The 26,047-nt window shown below is 42.0% G+C and overlaps 1 protein-coding gene and 1 long non-coding RNA gene across 12 annotated transcripts in view; one reads left to right on the top strand and one right to left on the bottom strand.

Annotated features, from left to right (window-relative positions):
- Positions 1-8,677, top strand: part of LOC149130927 (uncharacterized) — a 144,774-nt gene extending 136,097 nt beyond the window's left edge. For all 6 annotated transcript variants that reach the window (XR_016238542.1, XR_016238545.1, XR_016238543.1 and 3 more), the window contains exon 3: positions 7,249-8,677. This is a non-coding gene — a long non-coding RNA (uncharacterized LOC149130927). The remainder of the gene's footprint in view (positions 1-7,248) is intronic.
- Positions 1-26,047, bottom strand: part of LOC106869009 (inactive tyrosine-protein kinase transmembrane receptor ROR1) — a 390,499-nt gene that overhangs the window by 82,824 nt on the left and 281,628 nt on the right. The window lies entirely within an intron of this gene.

The following is a 26,047-nucleotide window of genomic DNA, read 5'->3' as shown; positions in this document are numbered from 1 at the left end:
CTTTCATCTATACGCATACATATCCCCCCCCCACACACGTTTATATGCATATATAAACGCGCAGGCGTGGCTGTGTGGTTGAGGAGCTTGGTTCCCAACCGTGTGATCTTAGGATCAGTCCCACTGCGCGGAACCTTGAGCAGGTGTCTTTTACTATAGTCCCTGGCCGACCAAAGCCTTGAGAGTGGATTTGGGAGACGAAAAGTGAAAGAAGGTCTTTGTATATATATATATATATATATATATATATATATATATATATATATATATGTTTGTGTGTGTGATTATATCTGCGTTGACTGCTTACGTCAGCGCAAGCCAGCGTTCGGCAGAAGAGACCGACAAGATAAGTACCAAATTTTGAAAATTACGTACTGTTTGACTAAAATATTCAGTAAATCAATACAAATTGGTTCATAAAGAAACAAGGAACAGTCTATGAAAAATCAACTAAAATCTTAATGGCTGACATAGAAGGGGACAAACAAGGACAAAGGGATTAAGTCGATTACATCGACCCCAGTGTGTAACTGCTACTTATTTAATCGACTCCGAAAGGATGAAAGGCAAAGTCATCCTCGGCGAAATTTCAAATCAGGACGCAAAGCAAGAAAGAATATACCGCTAAGCAAGAATGAAATCGTTATGGCGTCGATCGACCTGCTACAAAACCGTAGGCAAGTCTACGTCTGCCTGTCTGCCTATCTATCTATCTATCTATCTATCTATCTATCTATCTATCTATCTATCTATCTATCTATCTATCAAGGAGTAAAAAAAATCCAGAAAAGAAACAAAAAGGCAAAAGAGAGTCACTTACTGTTATAGTATCTTCAATAACAATGACAATATTGACCAAGGTTACCGTGGTCTTTTCCGTAGGCTTTTCTTTCCACGGCTAAACCTAAACTGTCCTCCCCTTTTTTACACGAGAACATTATTGTGATACACGATCCCTATTGATCGCTTTTTTTTCTTTTTCCTCGATCCCTTTTGATCGAAATCCCCCTTTTTTCCTTCCTACGATCCCTTTTGATCGACACACCCCCTACCTTTTTTTGCCTTCCCCCTCCCAAAAAGAAAAGCTCTACATTGTATTTGTCCCATCTTTGTTGAGCCCTGTGTGGCTAATAAAAGAAATGTATCTATCTATCTACCTACGTACGTACGTACCTATCTATCTCACAATTCCCTTTCCCGTTTTCACAATTTTGATGGATGTCCTACCGATAAAAAGATGACAGTGAGGGGTGGTGGCTAACAACAGAGCTGGCGGTACTGGTGGGGGGCGATGTCTAAGCGCACAGATTGGGACAAAAAGTGAAAGAAGAGAGTAATGTACAGATGGAGAATAGTGTTGAGGGCGGGAAGAACGAACGAGAGGGACGAGGGAAAGGGAGAAAACTGTGGAGCCACAGCTAAATCAGGTGCAACATTTCTGAAAGCAAAAGACATGGTGATGATAGTCGTAGAAATGTGGGGAAAACGAGGCGGCGAACTGACAAAGTCAAACAAAATTTAAACTTCGCAATTTTGAGTTAAGTGAAGGCACGTGGACTAATGGTAAGGGTGTTGCACTCAAGATCGCAAGATCAAGGTTTCGATTTCCGGACCGGACCGGACCGGACCGGGCAGAGCGTAGTATTTCTGACAACGCTTAATTTCAGCTGTAAATAAACCTGTAACGGACGGGCGTCACTTGCACTCATGGAAATCGGGCGACCGCCTTAAGGGTCGTAGGAGTCAAGTCATTAATGCCCAGGGGTTGATGATAGTGAAGGCGCGTGGCGTAATGGGTAGGGTGTTGTAACCACGATCGCAAGATAATGATTTCATTCTCGGATCAGTCGGTGCGTTGTATTCTTGAGCAAGACAATGTTACTCCAATCAACTCAGCTGTATAAGAGGAACCCCTACAATGAACTAGGGTCTCGTTCAGGAGGGATACGTTCTAATCTCATTATTCGCTTATACACATTGGGAATCGGAAATCCTAGGACTCAAGACAAATCTTTCTTTTCTTCTTCTTTCGGTTGTTTGTTTCCAGCGTTCTTTCTTGTTCTTCTCATTCTTTCATTCTTGTTTTCTTTCTTTCTTTCTCTTTCTTCCTTCCTACTTTTTTATTTGTTTTCTTCCTCTTTCTTTCTTTCAGTGTTCCTTCCTTCAGTTCCTTCATGCTTTCTGTATTCCTTCCTTCCTTCTTTCTTTCTTTCCATCATTTCCTTCCTTTTTTCTTTCTTTCTGCATTTTCCTTCTTTCTTTCAATATTTCCATCATTTCTTTCCTTTTTTCTTTCTGCATTTTTCCTTCTTTCTTTCAATATTCTTTCCATTATTTCCTTCCTTCCTTTTGGTTCTTTCTTTCTGCATTTTCCTTCTTTCTTTCCATCATTTCCTTCCTTCTTTGGTTCTTTCTTTCTCGATTCCTTCCACCTTCCTTTCAATATTCTTTCCACCATTTCTTTCTTTCCTTCCTCCTTCCTTCCTTCGTTCCCCCTCTCCTTTCCTGTCAACACCTATTTGGCGAGTATATATCAGGCGCACTCAAAGACTCCTATCGATCGTATGGCGGTGCCGAGCGGCTGGAGGGGACGAGTAGGGGACGAGCCATTACCTATTAAGTTGTTTAGGAAACCGAAAGTCTGGCTGATGAGAGGAGGAACGGCGGGGTTTGTAGAAGGGGTGTTGTCTGCGGTCTGGTGCAGCGTATGCAAAAGGGACCCTGAGAGCGGCCCTCATTAAAGTATCTTAGATGATGATGTAAGAATAATTCGGACCATTTTTCTTCTCTTCTTTTTCACGTCAAAACAAGAAATTCTTTCATTATTTATCTCCTGTCTGCAGCCTCGTTTATACACACACAAACACACACACATACCAGCCTGTGTACATACAGACACACACACATATACATTTATACGTACATAGACATATCTACACATATGCTTATATCTGTTCATCTATTCATCCAACTTTCTCCCCTCTCACTGCATATATATATATATATATATATATATATATATACGTGTGTATATATATATATATATATATATATATATATATATATATATATATATATATACGTGTGTATATAAAAAAGTGCGTATTTGTGTTTGTATGCACACACACATACATACACACGCACGCTTATATATATATAAGCAAAAATTTAGATTCAGATGAATATGGTACTTAAGTTGAGGCACCAGAATTTAGTACGGTATTATCCACAGTTTCAAAATAAGGTGATTAAAATCAAAATAAGCAATATATATATATATATATTCTGAATATATTCGACGCAGTAAATAGTTTCTGCGGATATATTCCTGGAATTAGCGCGCCAAAACGAAGACTTTTGAACTTTACCATTAAGCTGTAATTAACAGAACCATATGCACGCGCACACATGGCGGTGGGCAACTATGTATAAGATTCTGAAAATTACTGCTACATTACAAATCAGGCTGATGAGGAATAGACAAATGGTAAGAATTTGTTAAATCCGAAACCTGGTTCCTGTTTAATAATGATTTTTTTAGGTGATTTTAAATGTCTTGCCCGCTCACGCTTTTGGTATGCTGCTATATTTCATGTTGAGAACTTTTTAGGTCTTAATAGACACAAAATGTGATCTATTTCTAGCGCATTAATTGTCCACGTTAGTGGTCGACGTTATTTTTAAAATGTACCTTAATCCCCTGAGATTGCAGATAATATTTCTGAATCTCTTTGATTCTTTAAATGTGCTGGCCCCCTGATAATTAATCGATATTAATTAATATTAATATATGAATAATTACCAGATCTTATAATATATATATATATATATGTGTATATATATATATATATATATATATATATTTCTTCCTCTGTCTTCCCTTCTTTAGACTGTCCTATGTTTCCGACGAAGAGCTCCGCTCGAAACATCAAATTCTCTTTCTTTCCTTTCCCGAGCGTCCAGTAACACAATCTGTATCACGTCCTCGCGTTGTTGTTTTTTGAACTTATATATATATATATATATATATATATATATATATGTGTGTGGTGACGTGGAGTAGCGAGAGTTGTATGGCGGTGGGGTGTGGTGTGAGAGATACTGAAGATAGTCGCGCTAGGTGCTGTGATAGAAACGCGCAACTGAGAGCGACAGGAGTATTGTGACTGGCAAAAAACGGCGAGGAAGGAGTACTTCACAGCGAGAAGCGTGACGGGAGTCTGGTGTCGAGAGTAGTCGTAATGGAGTGATGTGAGAGTAGTGGGGAGAGGAACCATGCAAAGGGAGTCTCTGGCGGGAGTGGCCAGACTGGAGCAGTGTACGAGTGGGAGGTATGGCGAAGCGAATTTGTGGTTTTGATGTGTGTGTGTGGTGGGTGATGAGGTGGGAGAGTGGCCGTGCTGGAGTAATGAAGGAACGGGGAATTAGTGGAGCGGAAATTCCATCGTGGTCGTCATGTGGTACTGGGAAGAGGAATAATGGAAGGAGTACCGAAGTGGAGTAGTGAAGGAAGTCTCTGGCGGAAGTGGCCATACTGGAGTAATTTGGAGGAGAGATTGGTGTAGCGGAAAATTGTGGTCGTGATGTGAGTGTGATGAGGTGGGAGTTACTGTAATAAAAAGGGGGCGCAGTAAAAAAAAAAAATGGGAAGATCAGAAAGAAGATAAAAATATTAAAAAAAAGACATTATTATAAAGGAAATGAAAAACAAAAAATGTAAAGTTCATCCATCTTCTTGAGTGAGAGTCACGGATACTGGATAAGGCCATGATGATACTCTTGGGAGTAGGAAGGAACTGGCATGGCACCATTTGGTTAGAGACACACACACACACACACAGGACATATTTTCTAGCTGTCATACGAAGAGAAGGAGTTAAAATGGAAGGAAAGGTTGTGCAAGACAAGACCTCGAGAAAACATTTGTCATAGAAACAAAAGATGGGATCGTTCGTGCGCGCGAATCTGTGTGCGTGAGTGTGTGTATGTATGTATACACACACACACATATATATACGTGTCTATATATATATATATATATATATTATATATACGTATACGTATATATATTCATACATATACGTATATATATATATATATACATATACATACGTATATATATATATATATACATACATACGTATATATATATATATATATATATATATATATATATATATATATACACACACACACATAATGTATACATATATATATATATATATATATATACATACACACACACAATGTATATGTATATATATATATATATATATATATATATATATATATATATATATAATGCTCTTATTTCTAGCAATGTGGGTGGTTCCTAACACTAGTCACATTAAGTGACAATTATAATTTTTTGGTGAAATATTGTAACCTGCTCTTTATATTAATTGTCTATGTGTATATATATATATATATATATATATATACATACAAATACAATTAATATATATTGAAATTGTGGTGCTATATGGTGTTAACTGATGAGGGACCGAGCATAGCTGCATTTAGCGTGTGTGTGTGTCTGCGTTTTCCTGTTGTTCCGTATGCCCCTTGCTCATCCCCTGTGCCAGAGTTTTGTTATAAACACAAACACACACCTACCTATCTATCTATCTATGTTTGTTGAGACAGGAGAGCGAAAGAGACGAAGAAAGACCTGGGAAGAGGTAAAGAGATAGCAAGAGGCGTGTCTTTTACGCATGGAGACATCAGACGTGTTTTTGCAGTGCCTAATGGCACCAGCAGTATTGGTTTTCAGTGTGTCTGGCATTTTCCCAGGAACTTTTCTGTTGTGGTCATCGACAAATGTTTCTTATTTTCACGCCCCTCCTCCTACTCTATCTTCTTCTTCTTCTTCCTGTCATCATTGTTGCGTCCTTTATTCTCCCCCTATACCCAGCATGCAATATCAATTTGCTCCTCTTATTTTCACTCTACGAGCTTCTTCTTTATCACTCCCGTCGCCTCTGTCAACGACGTGCCATTCACTACCATTATTACTATCACCATGATCTGAAGCGTCCTAGCCGTTTCCACCCCGTCTTTTTACACACACACACAGGGAGAGACAAAAATAATAGTGTCTATTCATTTTTTTTTACATGTTGAGTTATATATTAAGATAATAAATATTGCATTAAACTGGAGAATTACTCAATACTCTTTAGCAAAATGCATTATACTTTTACGAGTGGTGACAGTGACTTCGAAGTTTCATCGCGTTCACCTTCATCGAGCCAAGATACATTCGAGTTCATCTTGGCTTTATATAGTTTTTGGTGAGTTTGTTTTATTCTGGGGTAGGAGGAGCTTTATTGAATGGTAACTAGTTAATAAGAATGAGTTTGATGAGAAGATATAATTGAAGGTTTTATTATTTAAGGTTGGAGTTGTGTTATTGCTCAGAGTTCAGTCAAGCTTGTATAAATTTGTAATCAGGTGTGTCAGCTACAGTTTTAAGGGGCAGCTGCTTAGAGACCCACTACATTAGGTGGTATTTTTCAACTGTTTGAGACTTATTTATATTTAGGTCTGTCACGAACACTAAGACACAAATGGCCGGGGTTTAAGTGTATGAGTGATAGAGTTTACAACACTTACCAGCACTGAACGAGAAGCCGGCCCGTCGCAGGGGTTAACTTCCTGGCGACTGCTGGAGCTTACTTATAGCTGGGTGGACTGAAGCATCGTGAAATGAAGTGTTTTGCTCAAGAAAACAATGCAGAGCCCGATCCGGTAATTGAAACTATGATCATGAGACCAACATGCATAACTACCAGGCAACACAGATTTTCTGAGAGTTACACAAATACATATTTGGGATGGAGAGCATGATACACACATACATGAACACATACACAAACACACACAAATACAGGCTGAAGCACTCAATAATCCTTAATGTCATCAAAATAAGATCGTTGTTCGTTATGTTTTCTCTTCCAGATGGTGAAACAGTCCGTAGCAGATTTTATAGAAATAATAGCCGGGGACATTGCGAAGGCGGGTCTTGGTTCCTCATTTTCTGCTTCGGTTCATTGACAATGTCATGCAGAACTTTACGCTTCAATGAATCTAATTTCTGATTTTCATTGTTATTTGTTTTTAATATCTTTTATCTTTTTACTTGTTTCAGTTACTGGACTCCGACTTTGGTGGAGCATCGCCTGGAAGGGTTGTAGTCGAACAAATCGACACGAGTACTTATGTTTTTCTTTTTCTTTTCCTTTTTAGGTCTGGTACATATTCTCTCGATCATTTTTATCGATCTGCGAGACATACCCATCATCTGACTACCAGTATTGGTCTGTGTATGTGTGACAAACAGACACAAAGACAGACCCACACACACGAGCGCCTGATGGTGGAAGCATCGCTGTTGCGGGTCGCGTATTTAGCGTCAATGAATCTGCCATAACGTTTCATTTACAAGTTGTGGAAATGATTCATTCATCACGGATTCATCAGTTCTTTTTCTTTTTTAACTAGATGTACGTAACAGAACAGTTGCTAGTCGCTTAATTATTCATATGATTCCAGTACTTAATTTCAGATCAAAATAATAGAGAGAAAAAAAAGAAGAATCGCATGCAGTATTAGAAATAGAGAGAAGGAATTTTTAAGGAACCTTATCTATCTTATTTTTCTCAACACTGCATAGTTCTACAGAATCTATTCATTCTTCCTACAACACACACACACATTATATATATATATACAGAGAGAAAGAGAGAGATGTGTGTCGTTATCCAGCTGGAGGAGATGTTTTCCTGGGGTTTTAAACGTCAGTAGCATTAACGTATGGAACACCACACTAAGTTGGCAATTATGTGTTGCGATATATATATATATATATATATATATATATATATATATATATATATATATATATATATATATATCTCACCATCGTTTAACGTCCGCTTTCCATGCTAGCATGGGTTGGACGATTTGACTGAAGACTGGCGAACCAGGCTCCAATCTGATTTGGCAGAATCTTTACAGCTGGATGCCCTTCCTAACGCCAACCACTCCGAGAGTGTAGTGGGTGCTTTTACGTGCCACCGGCACGAAGGCCTGTCAGGCGGTACTGGCAGTATACATATATACATCGCTTAAGTGTGGAACTCTCTCTCTTTATATATATATATATATATATACATCAGAACATAGAGTGGTAACAAGAACACAGAAATGACACCGGAAAAAAAAACAAATGTAAAGAGTTCATTGGCTTAAAGCTGTTTCTGCTATATAATGCGGTGAACTCTTAGTTGAGTAACATCCTGTAACTTCATTTCAGCCTTGAACATGAGGTGCACTTTATTTGGGAAAATTACATTTTGCGAACATACAGGCGTTACGAGAGAAAAAGGCTATGTTGATTACTATGGAAAGTTATTTGCGGGATCTAACTGAATCAAAGTATTTTAATAAGGACACCAAAAACTCTCTTGATCGTCCCCACTGAATAGGGAGTTAACATATATATATTCTCCATAAGCCTAATTTTAAATGTTAAATTTTAGATTTAAATTCTTATTCATCTGAAGAAAACTTTTTTTATTATTATTTATCATGTATATTATTATTTATCATGTACATTGAGTTGTTCATCAATAAATAAAAACGCATCTGAAAACAGCTGCAGTGAACCTCGAAACATTTGTGTTCTTGGATGTGTGTGTGTGTATATAGCCCTGGAAAACCCCAATAGAAGAGCCTGAGGTACGTTATTCATTAAGTTTGTGGAAAACAAGTCATTTACAAGTGGTCTAACAGCTATAATTGTTAGTCCTTCAAACGTCAAAGCTGATAGGAGAATCTACTACCATATATATATATATATATTTAATTATTTATATATATTTATTTATATATATTTAATTATATATATATATATAGTTATTTAATTATTTACATATATTTATTTATATATGTTTATATATATATATATATACCTAAGTACGCACGAATGAACAAACTGACGTACGTACGTAGCTACAAAAGACCGAACGATCTTACGTCGGAACGTAGGTACGTACATTAGAGTGAACGTAAGCACTTGCGTACGAAAGAAAGATCGAACGAACGAACGTACGTACATACATCCGTACGTAGGAACGATCGAACAAATGAACTAACGTATGTACGTACGGACGACTAAACAAACGAACGAACGAAAAAAAGAACGATCGAATGAAAGAATTAACGAAAGAGCGAACGAACGAACGTACGTACGGACGAAAGAAACGAGCCAACGAACGAAAGAACAACAGAACGAACGAAGGTACGTACGTACAAACGAACGTACGTACGTGCGTTCGTACGTACGTGTGTGCGTACGGACATGTGCACGTACGAACAAACGAACGAAGCAACGAACAAAGGGTGGAACGTTTGTACGTACGTTCATACGTAAGGAACGAACGTAAGTACGTACGAACGATCGAGCGTACTTACGGACCAACGTACGTACGTAGATAAGTACTTACGAACGATCGTACGTACGTAGATAAGTACGCACGAATAAACAAACTAACGTACGTACGAACGAACGAAAAAATGAACAAACAAACGTACGTGCGTACGTCCGAACGTAGGTACGTACGAACGAACAGAAGAACGTACGAACGTAGTACGTATATTCGAACGAACGAACGCACTTGCGTACGAAAGAAAGGTCGAACAAACGAACGAACGTACATACATCCGTACGTATATAGGAACGATCGACCGCGCAAACAAATGAACTCACGTATGTACGTACGAATGACTAAACGAACGAAATTAAGGAACGAAAGAACTTACGTTCGAACGAACACACGAACGATTGAACGAAAAAATTAACGAACAAACGTACGTACGAACGAATGGACGAACGAGCGAACGTAGGTACGAATGAACGCCCGAACGAAAGAACGACAGAACTAACGAAGGTACGTACAAACGAACGTATGACGTGCGTTCGAACGTACGTACATGCACACGTACGAAAGAACGAAGCAACGAACAAAAGGTGGTACGTGTGTACGTACGTTCAGACGTAAGAAGGAACGAACGATAGAGCGTACGTACGTACGTGCGAACGAACGAACGTACGTACGTACGTACGAATAAACAAACGAAAGTAACGAGCAAAGAACGAACGACCGAACTATCGAAAGAATGAACCAACGAACGAACAAACAAACGTACGTACGTACGCTCGAGCGAACGAAGCAACGTACGTCCGAACGCAGGTACGTACGAACGAACATAAGAACGAACGAACCAACGTAGGTACATATATCCGTACGTATGTAGGAACGATCGCACGAGCGAACAAATGAACTAATGTATGTACGTACGAACGACTAAACGAACGAAATTAAGCAACGAACGAACGAGCAAAGAACGGACGAAGGAACGAACGAACGTACTTATGTACGTACGGACAAAGAAAAAAACGAAAGAACGAAAGAACTAACGAAGGTACGTACGAACAAACGAACGTACGTGCGTATGTGCGTACGACGTGCGTTCGTTCGTTCGTACGTTCGTTCTTACGTACCTACATTCGGACGTACGTTCGTTCGTTCGTTCGTTTGTTCGTTCATTCTAATGTACGTACTACGTTCGTCCGTTCTTTTGTTAGTTTGTTCTTCTGTTAGTTCGTTCTTTTGTTCCTTAATTTCGTTCGTTTAGTCGATCGTACGTTAGTTGATTTGTTTGATCGTTCGTACGTACGTTCGTTTGTTTGTTTGTTCGATCTTTCTTTCTTACGCAAGTGCATACGTTCGTCCGTTCACTCTAATGTGCGTACTACGTTCGTTCGGTCGTTTGTACGTAGGTACGCACGTTCCTTCGTTCGCTCCATCGTACGTACGTACGTTTGTTTGTTCATTAGTTGGTTCATTTTTTCGTTAGTTCGTTCGTTCGTTCGTTTGTTATTACGTACGCACGTTCCTTCGTTCGCTCGATCGTTCGTACGTACGTACGTTTGTTTGTTCATTCGTTCGTTCATTTTTTCGTTCGTTCATTCGTAGGCATGTACGTTCGTTTGTTTATTCGTGCGTACATACTTACGTACGTAGTTACATAAGTACGTACGGACGAAGAAAAAAAAACGATCGAACGAACTAAAGTAAGTACGAACGAACGAAGGAAAGAACGACAGAATTAACGAAGGTACGTACGAACGACAGGACAAACAAACGTACGTGCGTATGTGCGTACGTGCGTACGAACGTACGTACCTGCGTACGTGCGTGTCTGCGTACGTACATGCGCACGTACGAACAAACGAAAGAACGAAGCAACGAACAAAAGGTGGTACGTTTGTACTTACGTTCATACGTAAGAAGGAACAAACGTAGGAACGTAAGTACGTACGAACAGACGAACAAAAGAACGATCAAATGATCGAACGAAAGAATTAACGACCAAACGTACGAATGAACGAACGAACGAATTTGCAAAGAATGAACGAAGGAACGAACGTACGTACTTATGTACGTACGGACGAAGAAAAAAACGTACGTACGAACTAACGAACGTACGTACGTATGACGTGCGTATGTGCGTACGACGTGCGTTCGAACGTACGTACCTGCGTACATGCGTGTGTGCGTACGTACATGCGCACGTACGAACGAAAGAACGAAGCAACGAACAAAAGGTGGTACGTGTGTACGTACGTTCAGACGTAAGAAGGAACGAACGTAGGAACGTAAGTACGTACGAACGATAGAGCGTACGTACGTGCTAACGAACGAATGAACGAACGTACGTACGAAGAAAAAAAAAACGATGGAACGAACGAACGAACGAACGACCGAACTAACGAAAGAATGAACCAACGAATGAACAAACAAACGTACGTACGTACGATCGAACGAACGAAGCAACGTACGTCCGAACGCAGGTACGTACGAACGAACATAAGAACGAACGAACGAACGAACGTACGTACGAACGTAGTACGTACATTAAAATGAACGAACAAACGTACGCACTTGCGTACGAAAGAAAGATCGAACGAACAAACGAACGTACGTACGTACGAACGAACGAACGTACGTACGTACATATATCCGTACGTATGTAGGAACGATCGCACGAGCGAACAAATGAACTAACGTACGTACGAACGAACGACTAAACGAACGAAATTAAGCAACGAACGAACGAAAGAACTTACGTTCGAACGAACAGACGAACAAAAGAACGATCGAACGAAAGAATTAACGAACAAACGTACGTACAAACGAACGGACGAACGAGTGAACGTACGTACGTAGGTACATATGTACGAATGAACGAACGAACGAGCAAAGTACGAACGTACTTATGTACGTACGGACGAAGAAAAAACGATCGAACGAACTAACGAAAGAACGAAAGAACTAACGAAGGTACGTACGAACGACCGAACAAAGGAACGTACGTATGTATGACGTGCGTATGTGCGTACGACGTGCGTTCGTTCGTTTGTTTGATTGTTCGTTCGATCTTTCTTTCGTACGTTCGTTCGTTTGTTCGTTCATTTTAACATATATATGTTCGTTCATTATATGTTCGTTCGTATATATGTTCGTTCATTTTAACATATATATGTTCGTACGTTCGTTCTTTCTTTTGTTCGTCCTTACGTACCTACGTTCGGACGTACGTTTGTTCGTTCGTTTGTTCCTTCGTTCGAATGTCCGTTCTTTTGTTAGTTTGTTCGTTCGTTCAGTCGTTTGTGCGTAGGTACGCACGTTCCTTCGTTCGCTCCATCGTACGTACGTACGTTTGTTTGTTCATTCGTTGGTTCATTTTTTTCGTTCGTTCGTTCGTTCTTACGTACCTACGTTTGTTCGTTTGTATGTACGCACGTTTCTTCGTTTGCTCGATTCGTTGGTTCATTGTTTCGTTAGTTCGTTCGTTGGTACGTACGTATGTACGTTCCTTTGTTTATTCGTGCGTACATACTTACGTACGTAGTTACATAAGTACGTACGGACGAAGAAAGAAACGATCGAACGAACTAAAGTACGTACGAACGAACGAAGGAACGAACTAACGAAATAACGACAGAATTAACGAAGGTACGACCGAAAAAACGAACGTACGTGCGTATGTGCGTACGAACGTACGTACCTGCGTACGTGCGTGTGTGCGTACGTACATGCGCACGTACGAACAAACGAACAAAAGGTGGTACGTTTGTACTTACGTTCATACGTAAGAAGGAACGAACGTAGGAACGTAAGTACGTACGAACGATCGAGCGTACGTACGTGCGAACGAACGAAGGAAAGAACTTACGTTCGAACGAACAAACGAACAAAAGAATTAACGACCAAACGTACGAACGGACGAACGAGCGAACGTACGTACGTACGAACGAACGAATTTGCAAAGAATGAACGAAGGAACGAACTTATGTACGTACGGACGAAGAAAAAAACGATCGAACGAACTAACGTACGTACGAACGAACTAACGAAAGAACGAAACAACGACAAAACTAACGAAGGTACGTACGAACGACGGAACAAACGAACGTACGTACGTATGACGTGCGTATGTGCGTACGACGTGCGTTCGAACGTACGTACCTGCGTACGTACGTGTGTGCGTACGTACATGCGCACGTACGAACAAACGAACGAACGAAAGAACGAAGCAACGAACAAAATGTGGTACGTTTGTACGTACGTTCAGACGTAAGAAGGACCGAACGCAGGAACGTAAGTACGTACGAACGATAGAGCGTACGTACGTGCGCACGAACGAACTAACGTGCAGCAAAGAACGAACGAATGAAAGAACGTACGTACTTATGTACGTACGTACGAAGAAAAAAACGATCGAACGAGCTAACGAACGAACGAACTAACGAAAGAACTAACGAAGGTACGTTCGTACGTACGTTCATTTTTTTGTACGTTCAATCGTTCTTTCGTACGCAAGTGCATACGTTCGTCCGTTTGTTCAGTCTAATGTACGTACTACGTTCGTTCGGTCGTTTGTACGTAGGTACGCACGTTCCTTCGTTCGCTCCATCGTACGTACGTACGTTTGTTTGTGCATTCGTTGGTTCATTTTTTCGTTAGTTCGTTCGTTCGTTCGTTCGTAGGTACGTTCGTTTGTTTATTCGTGCGTACATACTTAGGTACGTAGTTACATAAGTACGTACGGACGAAGAAAAAAAAACGATGGAACGAACTAACGTACGTACGAACGAATGAAGGAACGAACTAACGAAAAAACGACAGAATTAACGAAGGTACGTACGAACGACCGAACGAACGAACGTACGTACCTGCGTACGTGCGTGTGTGCGTACGTACATGCGCACGTACGAACAAACGAAAGAACGAAGCAACGAACAAAAGGTGGTACGTTTGTACGTACATTCAGACGTAAGAAGGAACGAACGTAGGAACGTAAGTACGTACGAACAATAGAGCGTACGTACGTGCGAACGAACGAACGAACGAACGAACGAACGAACGACTGAACGAATGTACGTACTTATGTACGTACGTACGAAGAAAAATACGATGGAACGAACGAACGAACTAACGAAGGTACGTACGAACGACCGAACAAACGAACGTACGTACGTATGACGTGCGTATGTGCGTACGTGCGTACGACGTGCGTACCTGCGTCGTACGTGTGTGCGAACGTACGAACGAAAGAACGAAGCAACGAACAAAAGGTGGTACGTTTGTACGTACGTTCATACGTAAGAAGGAACGAACGTAGGAGCGTAAGTACATACAAATGATCGAGCGTACACACGTGTGAACGTACGTACGTAGATAAGTACGTACGAACGAACGAACGTACGTACGAACGTTCGTACGTAAGTACGTAGGAACGAACGAACGTTCGTACGTAAGTACGTAGGAACGAACGTTCGTACGTAAGTACGTACCTAAGTAAGTACGGACGAATAAACAAACGAACGTACATACGTACGTACCTACGAACGAACGAACTAACGCAAAAATGAACCAACGAATGAACAAACTAACGTACGTACGATCGAGCGAACGAAGGAACGTGTGTACATACGTACAAACGAACGAACGAACGCACGTCCGAACGTAGGTACGTACAAACGAACAAAAGAACGAACGAACGTACGTAAGAACGTAGTACGTACATTAGAATGAACGAACGAACGAACGTATGCACTTGCGTACGAAAGAAAGATCAAACGAACGAACGTACGTCCGTACGAACGAACGAACGTACGTACATACATCCGTACGTAGGAACGATCGAACGAGCGAACAAATGAACTCACGTATGTACGTACGAACGACTAAACAAACGAAATTAAGGAACGAACGAACGAAAGAACTCACGTTCGAACGAACAGACTAACAAAAGAACGATCGAATGATCGAACGAAAGAATTAACGAACAAACGTACGTACGAAAGAACGGACGAACGAGCGAACGTACATACGTAGGTACGTATGTACGAATGAACGAACGAACGAACGAACGACCGAACGAACAAAGAACGAACGAACGAATGAACGAACGTACGTACGTATTACGTGCGTATGTGCTTACGACGTGCGTTCGAACGTACGTACGTGTGTGCGTACGTACATGCGCACGTACGAACAAACGAACGAACGAAAGAACGAAGCAACGAACAAAAGGTGGTACGTGTGTACGTACGTTCAGACGTAAGAAGGAACGAACGTAGGAACGTAAGTACGTACGAAAGATAGAGCGTACGTACGTGCGAACGAACGAACGAACGTACGTACGAATAAACAAACGAACGTACCGAACAAACGAGCAAAGAACGAACGAAGGAACGAACGAATGAACGAACGACCGAACTAACGAAAGAATGAACCAACGAATGAACAAACAAACGTACGTACGTACGATCGAGCGAACGAAGCAACGTATGTCCGAACGCAGGTACGTACGAACGAACATAAGAACGAACGAACAAAAGAACGAACGAACGTAGTACGTACATTAAAAAGAACGAACGAAGGAACAAACGTACGCACTTGCGTACGAAAGAAAGATCGAACGAACAAACAAACGAACGTACGTACGAACGAACGAACGTACGTACATATATCCGTACGTATGTAGGAACGATCGCACGAGCGAACAAATGAATTAACGTATGTACGTACGAACGACTAAACGAACGAAATTAAGCAACGAACAAACGAAAGAACTTACGTTCGAACAAACAGACGAACAAAAGAACGATCGAATGATCGAACGAAAGGATTAACGAACAAACGTACGTACAAACGAACGGACGAACGAGCGAACGTACGTACGTAGGTACATATGTACGAATGAACGAACGAACGAGCAAAGAACGAACGAAGGAACGAACGAACGTACTTATGCACGTACGGACGAAGAAAAAAACGATCGAACGAACTAACGAAAGAACGAAAGAACTAACGAAGGTACGTACGAACGAGCGAACAAACGAACGTACGTACGTATGACGTGCGTATGTGCGTTCGTTCGTACGTACTTTCGTTCGATCTTTCTTTCGTAGTTCGTTCGTTCGTTCATTTTAATGTACGTACTACGTTCGTCCGTTCTTTTGTTACTTTGTTCTTTTGTTAGTTCGTTCTTTTGTTCGTTCGTTCCTTAATTTCGTTCGTTTAGTCGTTCGCACGTACATACGTTAGTTGATTTGTTCGATCGTTCGTACGCACGTTCCTTCGTTCGCTCCATCGTACGTACGTACGTTTGTTTGTTCATTCGTTGGTTCATTTTTTCGTTAGTTCGTTCGTTATTACGTACGCACGTTCCTTCGTTCGCTCGATCGTTCGTACGTACGTACGTTTGTTTGTTCATTCGTTGGTTCATTTTTTCGTTAGTTAGTTCGTTCGTTCGTTATTACGTACGCACGTTCCTTCGTTCGCTCGATCGTTCGTACGTACGTACGTTTGTTTGTTCATTCGTAGGTTCATTTTTTCGTTAGTTCGTTCGTTCATTCGTAGGCACGTACGTATGTACGTTCGTTTGTTTATTCGTGCGTACATACTTACGTACGTAGTTACATAGGTACGTACGGACGTAGAAAAAAACGATCGAACGAACGAACTAAAGTACGTACGAACGAACGAAGGAACGAACTAACGAAACAACGACAGACTTAACGAAGGTACGTACGAACGACCGAACAAACAAACGTACGTACGTATGTGCGTACGAACGTACGTACCTGCGTACGTGCGTACGAACGTACGTACCTGCGTACGTGCATGTGTGCGTACGTACATGCGCACGTACGAACAAACGAAAGAACGAAGCAACGAACAAAAGGTGGTACGTTTGTACTTACGTTCATACGTAAGAAGGAACGAACGTAGGAACGTAAGCACGTACGAACGATAGAGCGAACGTACGTGCTAACGAACGAACGAACGTACGTACGTACGAATAAACAAACGAACGTACCGAACGAACGAGCAGAGACCGAACGAAGGAACGAACGAATGAACGAACGTACGTACCTGCGTACGTACGTGTGTGCGTACGTACATGCGCACGTACGAACGAACAAACGAACGAACGAAAGAACGAAGCAACGAACAAAAGGTGGTACGTTTGTACGTACGTTCAGACGTAAGAAGGAACGAACGTAGGAACGTAAGTACCTACGAACGATAGAGCGTACGTACGTGCGAACGAACGAACGAACGTGCAGCAAAGACCGAACGAATGAAAGAACGTACGTGCTTATGTACGTACGTACGAAGAAAAAAACGATCGAACGAGCTAACGAACGAACGAACTAACGAAAGAACTAACGAAGGTACGTACGAACGACCGAACAAACGAACGTACGTACGTATGACGTGCGTACGATGTGCGTTCGTTCGTACGTACGTTTGTTTGATTGTTCGTTCGATCTTTCTTTCGTACGTTCGTTCGTTCGTTCATTTTAATGTACGTACTACGTTCGTTCTTTCTTTTGTTCGTTCTTACGTAACTACGTTCGGACGTACGTTTGTTCGTTCGTTTGTTCCTTCATTCTAATGTACGTACTCCGTTCGTACGTTCTTTTGTTCGTTCGTACGTACCTACGTTCCTTCCTTCGTTCCGTTCGTACGTACGTTCGTTTTTTTGTACGTTCAATCGTTCTTTCGTACGCAAGTGCATACGTTCGTCCGTTTGTTCAGTCTAATGTACGTACTACGTTCGTTCGGTCGTTTGTACGTAGGTACGCACGTTCCTTCGTTCGCTCCATCGTACGTACGTACGTTTGTTTGTTCATTCGTTGGTTCATTTTTTCGTTAGTTCGTTCGTTCGTTCGTAGGTACGTTCGTTTGTTTATTCGTGCGTACATACTTAGGTACGTAGTTACATAAGTACGTACGGACGAAGAAAAAAAACGATGGAACGAACTAACGTACGTACGAACGAATGAAGGAACGAACTAACGAAAAAACGACAGAATTAACGAAGGTACGTACGAACGACCGAACGAACGAACGTACGTACGTATGACGTGCGTACGATGTGCGTTCGTTCGTACGTACGTTTGTTTGATTGTTCGTTCGATCTTTCTTTCGTACGTTCGTTCGTTCGTTCATTTTAATGTACGTACTACGTTCGTTCTTTCTTTTGTTCGTTCTTACGTAACTACGTTCGGACGTACGTTTGTTCGTTCGTTTGTTCCTTCATTCTAATGTACGTACTCCGTTCGTACGTTCTTTTGTTCGTTCGTACGTACCTACGTTCCTTCCTTCGTTCCGTTTGTACGTACGTTCGTTTTTTTGTACGTTCAATCGTTCTTTCGTACGCAAGTGCATACGTTCGTCCGTTTGTTCAGTCTAATGTACGTACTACGTTCGTTCGGTCGTTTGTACGTAGGTACGCACGTTCCTTCGTTCGCTCCATCGTACGTACGTACGTTTGTTTGTTCATTCGTTGGTTCATTTTTTCGTTAGTTCGTTCGTTCGTTCGTAGGTACGTTCGTTTGTTTATTCGTGCGTACATACTTAGGTACGTAGTTACATAAGTACGTACGGACGAAGAAAAAAAACGATGGAACGAACTAACGTACGTACGAACGAATGAAGGAACGAACTAACGAAAAAACGACAGAATTAACGAAGGTACGTACGAACGACCGAACGAACGAACGTACGTACGTATGACGTGCGTATGTGCGTACGAAAATACGTACCTGCGTACGTGCGTACGAACGTACGTACCTGCGTACGTGCGTGTGTGCGTACGTACATGCGCACGTACGAACAAACGAACGAACGAAAGAACTAAGCAACGAACAAAAGGTGGTACGTTTGTACGTACATTCAGACGTAAGAAGGAACGAACGTAGGAACGTAAGTACGTACGAACAATAGAGCGTACGTACGTGCGAACGAACGAACGAACGTACGTACTTATGTACGTACGTACGAAGAAAAATACGATGGAACGAACGAACGAACGAAATAACGAAAGAACTAACGAAGGTACGTACGAACGACCGAACAAACGAACGTACGTACGTATGACGTGCGTATGTGCGTACGTGCGTACGACGTGCGTACCTGCGTCGTACGTGTGTGCGAACGTACGAACGAAAGAACGAAGCAACGAACAAAAGGTGGTACGTTTGTACGTACGTTCATACGTAAGAAGGAACGAACGTAGGAACGTAAGTACGTACAAATGATCGAGCGTACGCACGTGTGAACGTACGTACGTAGATAAGTACGTACGAACAAACGAACGTACGTACGTAGATAAGTACGTACGTACGAACGAACGTTCGTACGTAAGTACGTAGGAACGAACGTTCGTACGTAAGTACGTACCTAAGTAAGTACGGACGAATAAACAAACGAACGTACATACGTACGTACCTACGAACGAACGAACTAACGCAAAAATGAACCAACGAATGAACAAACTAACGTACGTACGATCGAGCGAACGAAGGAACGTGTGTACATACGTACAAACGAACGAACGAACGCACGTCCGAACGTAGGTACGTACGAACGAACAAAAGAACGAACGAACGTACGTAAGAACGTAGTACGTACATTAGAATGAACGAACGAACGAACGAACGAACGTACGCACTTGCGTACGAAAGAAAGATCAAACGAACGAACGTACGTCCGTACGAACGAACGAACGAAAGAACGAACGAACGTACGTACATACATCCGTACGTAGGAACGATCGAACGAGCGAACAAATGAACTCACGTATGTACGTACGAACGACTAAACGAACGAAATTAAGGAACGAACGAACGAAAGAACTCACGTTCGAACGAACAGACTAACAAAAGAACGATCGAATGATCGAACGAAAGAATTAACGAACAAACGTACGTACGAAAGAACGGACGAACGAGCGAACGTACAGGTACGTATGTACGAATGAACGAACGAACGAACGAACGACCGAACGAGCAAAGAACGAACGAACGACCGAACGAGCAAAGAACGAACGAACGAATGAACGAACGTACGTACGTATTACGTGCGTATGTGCTTACGACGTGCGTTCGAACGTACGTACCTGCGTACGTACGTGTGTGCGTACGTACATGCGCACGTACGAACAAACGAACGAACGAAAGAACGAAGGAACGAACAAAAGGTGGTACGTGTGTACGTACGTTCAGACGTAAGAAGGAACGAACGTAGGAACGTAAGTACGTACGAAAGATAGAGCGTGCGTACGTGCGAACGAACGAACGTACGTACGAATAAACAAACGAACGTACCGAACAAACGAGCAAAGAACGAACGAAGGAACGAACGAATGAACGAACGACCGAACTAACGAAAGAATGAACCAACGAATGAACAAACAAACGTACGTACGTACGATCGAGCGAACGAAGCAACGTACGTCCGAACGCAGGTACGTACGAACGAACATAAGAACGAACGAACAAAAGAACGAACGAACAAAAGAACGAACGAACGTAGTACGTACATTAAAAAGAACGAACGAAGGAACAAACGTACGCACTTGCGTACGAAAGAAAGATCGAACGAACAAACAAACGAACGTACGTACGAACGAACGAAAGTACGTACATATATCCGTACGTATGTAGGAACGATCGCACGAGCGAACAAATGAACTAACGTATGTACGTACGAATGACTAAACGAACGAAATTAAGCAACGAACAAACGAAAGAACTTACGTTCGAACAAACAGACGAACAAAAGAACGATCGAATGATCGAACGAAAGGATTAACGAACAAACGTACGTACAAACGAACGGACGAACGAGCGAACGTACGTACGTAGGTACATATGTACGAATGAACGAACGAACGAGCAAAGAACGAACGAAGGAACGAACGAACGAACATACTTATGTACGTACGGACGAAGAAAAAAACGATCGAACGAACTAACGAAAGAACGAAAGAACTAACGAAGGTACGTACGAACGAGCGAACAAACGAACGTACGTACGTATGACGTGCGTATGTGTGTTCGTTCGTACGTACTTTCGTTCGATCTTTCTTTCGTAGTTCGTTCGTTTGTTCGTTCGTTCGTTCATTTTAATGTACGTACTACGTTCGTCCGTTCTTTTGTTACATTGTTCTTTTGTTAGTTCGTTCTTTTGTTCGTTCGTTCCTTAATTTCGTTCGTTTAGTCGTTCGCACGTACATACGTTAGTTGATTTGTTCGATCGTTCGTACGCACGTTCCTTCGTTTGCTCCATCGTACGTACGTACGTTTGTTTGTTCATTCGTTGGTTCATTTTTTCGTTAGTTCGTTCGTTATTACGTACGCACGTTCCTTCGTTCGCTCGATCGTTCGTACGTACGTTTGTTTGTTCATTCGTTGGTTCATTTTTTCGTTAGTTAGTTCGTTCGTTCGTTATTACGTACGCACGTTCCTTCGTTCGCTCGATCGTTCGTACGTACGTACGTTTGTTTGTTCATTCGTAGGTTCATTTTTTCGTTAGTTCGTTCGTTCATTCGTAGGCACGTACGTATGTACGTTCGTTTGTTTATTCGTGCGTACATACTTACGTACGTAGTTACATAGGTACGTACGGACGTAGAAAAAAACGATCGAACGAACGAACTAAAGTACGTACGAACGAACGAAGGAACGAACTAACGAAACAACGACAGACTTAACGAAGGTACGTACGAACGACCGAACAAACAAACGTACGTACGTATGTGCGTACGAACGTACGTACCTGCGTACGTGCGTACGAACGTACGTACCTGCGTACGTGCATGTGTGCGTACGTACATGCGCACGTACGAACAAACGAAAGAACGAAGCAACGAACAAAAGGTGGTACGTTTGTACTTACGTTCATACGTAAGAAGGAACGAACGTAGGAACGTAAGCACGTACGAACGATAGAGCGAACGTACGTGCTAACGAACGAACGAACGTACGTACGTACGAATAAACAAACGAACGTACCGAACGAACGAGCAGAGAACGAACGAATGAACGAACGAATGAACGAACGTACGTACCTGCGTACGTACGTGTGTGCGTACGTACGTGTGTGCGTACGTACATGCGCACGTACGAACGAACAAACGAACGAACGAAAGAACGAAGCAACGAACAAAAGGTGGTACGTTTGTACGTACGTTCAGACGTAAGAAGGACCGAACGTAGGAACGTAAGTACGTACGAACGATAGAGCGTACGTACGTGCGAACGAACGAACGAACGTGCAGCAAAGAACGAACGAATGAAAGAACGTACGTACTTATGTACGTACGTACGAAGAAAAAAACGATCGAACGAGCTAACGAACGAACGAACTAACGAAAGAACTAACGAAGGTACGTACGAACGACCGAACAAACGAACGTACGTACGTATGACGTGCGTACGATGTGCGTTCGTTCGTACGTACGTTTGTTTGATTGTTCGTTCGATCTTTCTTTCGTACGTTCGTTCGTTCGTTCATTTTAATGTACGTACTACGTTCGTACGTTCGTTCTTTCTTTTGTTCGTTCTTACGTAACTACGTTCGGACGTACGTTTGTTCGTTCGTTTGTTCCTTCATTCTAATGTACGTACTCCGTTCTTACGTTCTTTTGTTCGTTCGTACGTACCTACGTTCCTTCCTTCGTTCCGTTCGTACGTACGTTCGTTTTTTTGTACGTTCAATCGTTCTTTCGTACGCAAGTGCATACGTTCGTCCGTTTGTTCAGTCTAATGTACGTACTACGTTCGTTCGGTCGTTTGTACGTAGGTACGCACGTTCCTTCGTTCGCTCCATCGTACGTACGTACGTTTGTTTGTTCATTCGTTGGTTCATTTTTTCGTTAGTTCGTTCGTTCGTTCGTAGGTACGTTCGTTTGTTTATTCGTGCGTACATACTTAGGTACGTAGTTACATAAGTACGTACGGACGAAGAAAAAAAACGATGGAACGAACTAACGTACGTACGAACGAATGAAGGAACGAACTAACGAAAAAACGACAGAATTAACGAAGGTACGTACGAACGACCGAACGAACGAACGTACGTACGTATGACGTGCGTATGTGCGTACGAAAATACGTACCTGCGTACGTGCGTACGAACGTACGTACCTGCGAACGTGCGTGTGTGCGTACGTACATGCGCACGTACGAACAAACGAACGAACGAAAGAACGAAGCAACGAACAAAAGGTGGTACGTTTGTACGTACATTCAGACGTAAGAAGGAACGAACGTAGGAACGTAAGTACGTACGAACAATAGAGCGTACGTACGTGCGAACGAACGAACGAACGTACGTACTTATGTACGTACGTACGAAGAAAAATACGATGGAACGAACGAACGAACGAAATAACGAAAGAACTAACGAAGGTACGTACGAACGACCGAACAAACGAACGTACGTACGTATGACGTGCGTATGTGCGTACGTGCGTACGACGTGCGTACCTGCGTCGTACGTGTGTGCGAACGTACGAACGAAAGAACGAAGCAACGAACAAAAGGTGGTACGTTTGTACGTACGTTCATACGTAAGAAGGAACGAACGTAGGAACGTAAGTACGTACAAATGATCGAGCGTACGCACGTGTGAACGTACGTACGTAGATAAGTACGTACGAACGAACGAACGTACGTACGTAGATAAGTACGTACGTACGAACGAACGTTCGTACGTAAGTACGTAGGAACGAACGTTCGTACGTAAGTACGTACCTAAGTAAGTACGGACGAATAAACAAACGAACGTACATACGTACGTACCTACGAACGAACGAACTAACGCAAAAATGAACCAACGAATGAACAAACTAACGTACGTACGATCGAGCGAACGAAGGAACGTGTGTACATACGTACAAACGAACGAACGAACGCACGTCCGAACGTAGGTACGTACGAACGAACAAAAGAACGAACGAACGTACGTAAGAACGTAGTACGTACATTAGAATGAACGAACGAACGAACGAACGAACGTACGCACTTGCGTACGAAAGAAAGATCAAACGAACGAACGTACGTCCGTACGAACGAACGAACGAAAGAACGAACGAACGTACGTACATACATCCGTACGTAGGAACGATCGAACGAGCGAACAAATGAACTCACGTATGTACGTACGAACGACAAAACGAACGAAATTAAGGAACGAACGAACGAAAGAACTCACGTTCGAACGAACAGACTAACAAAAGAACGATCGAATGATCGAACGAAAGAATTAACGAACAAACGTACGTACGAAAGAACGGACGAACGAGCGAACGTACATACGTAGGTACGTATGTACGAATGAACGAACGAACGACCGAACGAGCAAAGAACGAACGAACGAACGAATGAACGAACGTACGTACGTATTACGTGCGTATGTGCTTACGACGTGCGTTCGAACGTACGTACCTGCGTACGTACGTGTGTGCGTACGTACATGCGCACGTACGAACAAACGAACGAACGAAAGAACGAAGCAACGAACAAAAGGTGGTACGTGTGTACGTACGTTCAGACGTAAGAAGGAACGAACGTAGGAACGTAAGTACGTACGAAAGATAGAGCGTACGTACGTGCGAACGAACGAACGAACGTACGTACGTACGAATAAACAAACGAACGTACCGAACAAACGAGCAAAGAACGAACGACCGAACTAACGAAAGAATGAACCAACGAATGAACAAACAAACGTACGTACGTACGATCGAGCGAACGAAGCAACGTACGTCCGAACGCAGGTACGTACGAACGAACATAAGAACGAACGAACAAAAGAACGAACGAACGTAGTACGTACATTAAAAAGAACGAACGAAGGAACAAACGTACGCACTTGCGTACGAAAGAAAGATCGAACGAACAAACAAACGAACGTACGTACGAACGAACGAACGTACGTACATATATCCGTACGTATGTAGGAACGATCGCACGAGCGAACAAATGAACTAACGTATGTACGTACGAACGACTAAACGAACGAAATTAAGCAACGAACAAACGAAAGAACTTACGTTCGAACAAACAGACGAACAAAAGAACGATCGAATGATCGAACGAAAGGATTAACGAACAAACGTACGTACAAACGAACGGACGAACGAGCGAACGGACGAACGAGCGAACGTACGTACGTAGGTACATATGTACGAATGAACGAACGAACGAGCAAAGAACGAACGAAGGAACGAACGAAGGAACGAACGAACATACTTATGTACGTACGGACGAAGAAAAAAACGATCGAACGAACTAACGAAAGAACGAAAGAACTAACGAAGGTACGTACGAACGACCGAACAAACGAACGTACGTACGTATGACGTGCGTATGTGCGTTCGTTCGTACGTACTTTCGTTCGATCTTTCTTTCGTAGTTCGTTCGTTTGTTCGTTCGTTCGTTCATTTTAATGTACGTACTACGTTCGTCCGTTCTTTTGTTACATTGTTCTTTTGTTAGTTCGTTCTTTTGTTCGTTCGTTCCTTAATTTCGTTCGTTTAGTCGTTCGCACGTACATACGTTAGTTGATTTGTTCGATCGTTCGTACGCACGTTCCTTCGTTCGCTCCAT

This window comes from Octopus bimaculoides, chromosome 26 (genome assembly GCF_046866305.1).
Source record: "Octopus bimaculoides isolate indiv1 chromosome 26, ASM4686630v1, whole genome shotgun sequence".
Classification (NCBI taxonomy): domain Eukaryota; kingdom Metazoa; phylum Mollusca; class Cephalopoda; order Octopoda; family Octopodidae; genus Octopus; species Octopus bimaculoides.
The sequence above is the reverse complement of the archived record's forward strand: the minus strand, read 5'-3'. Positions and strand labels throughout refer to the sequence as shown.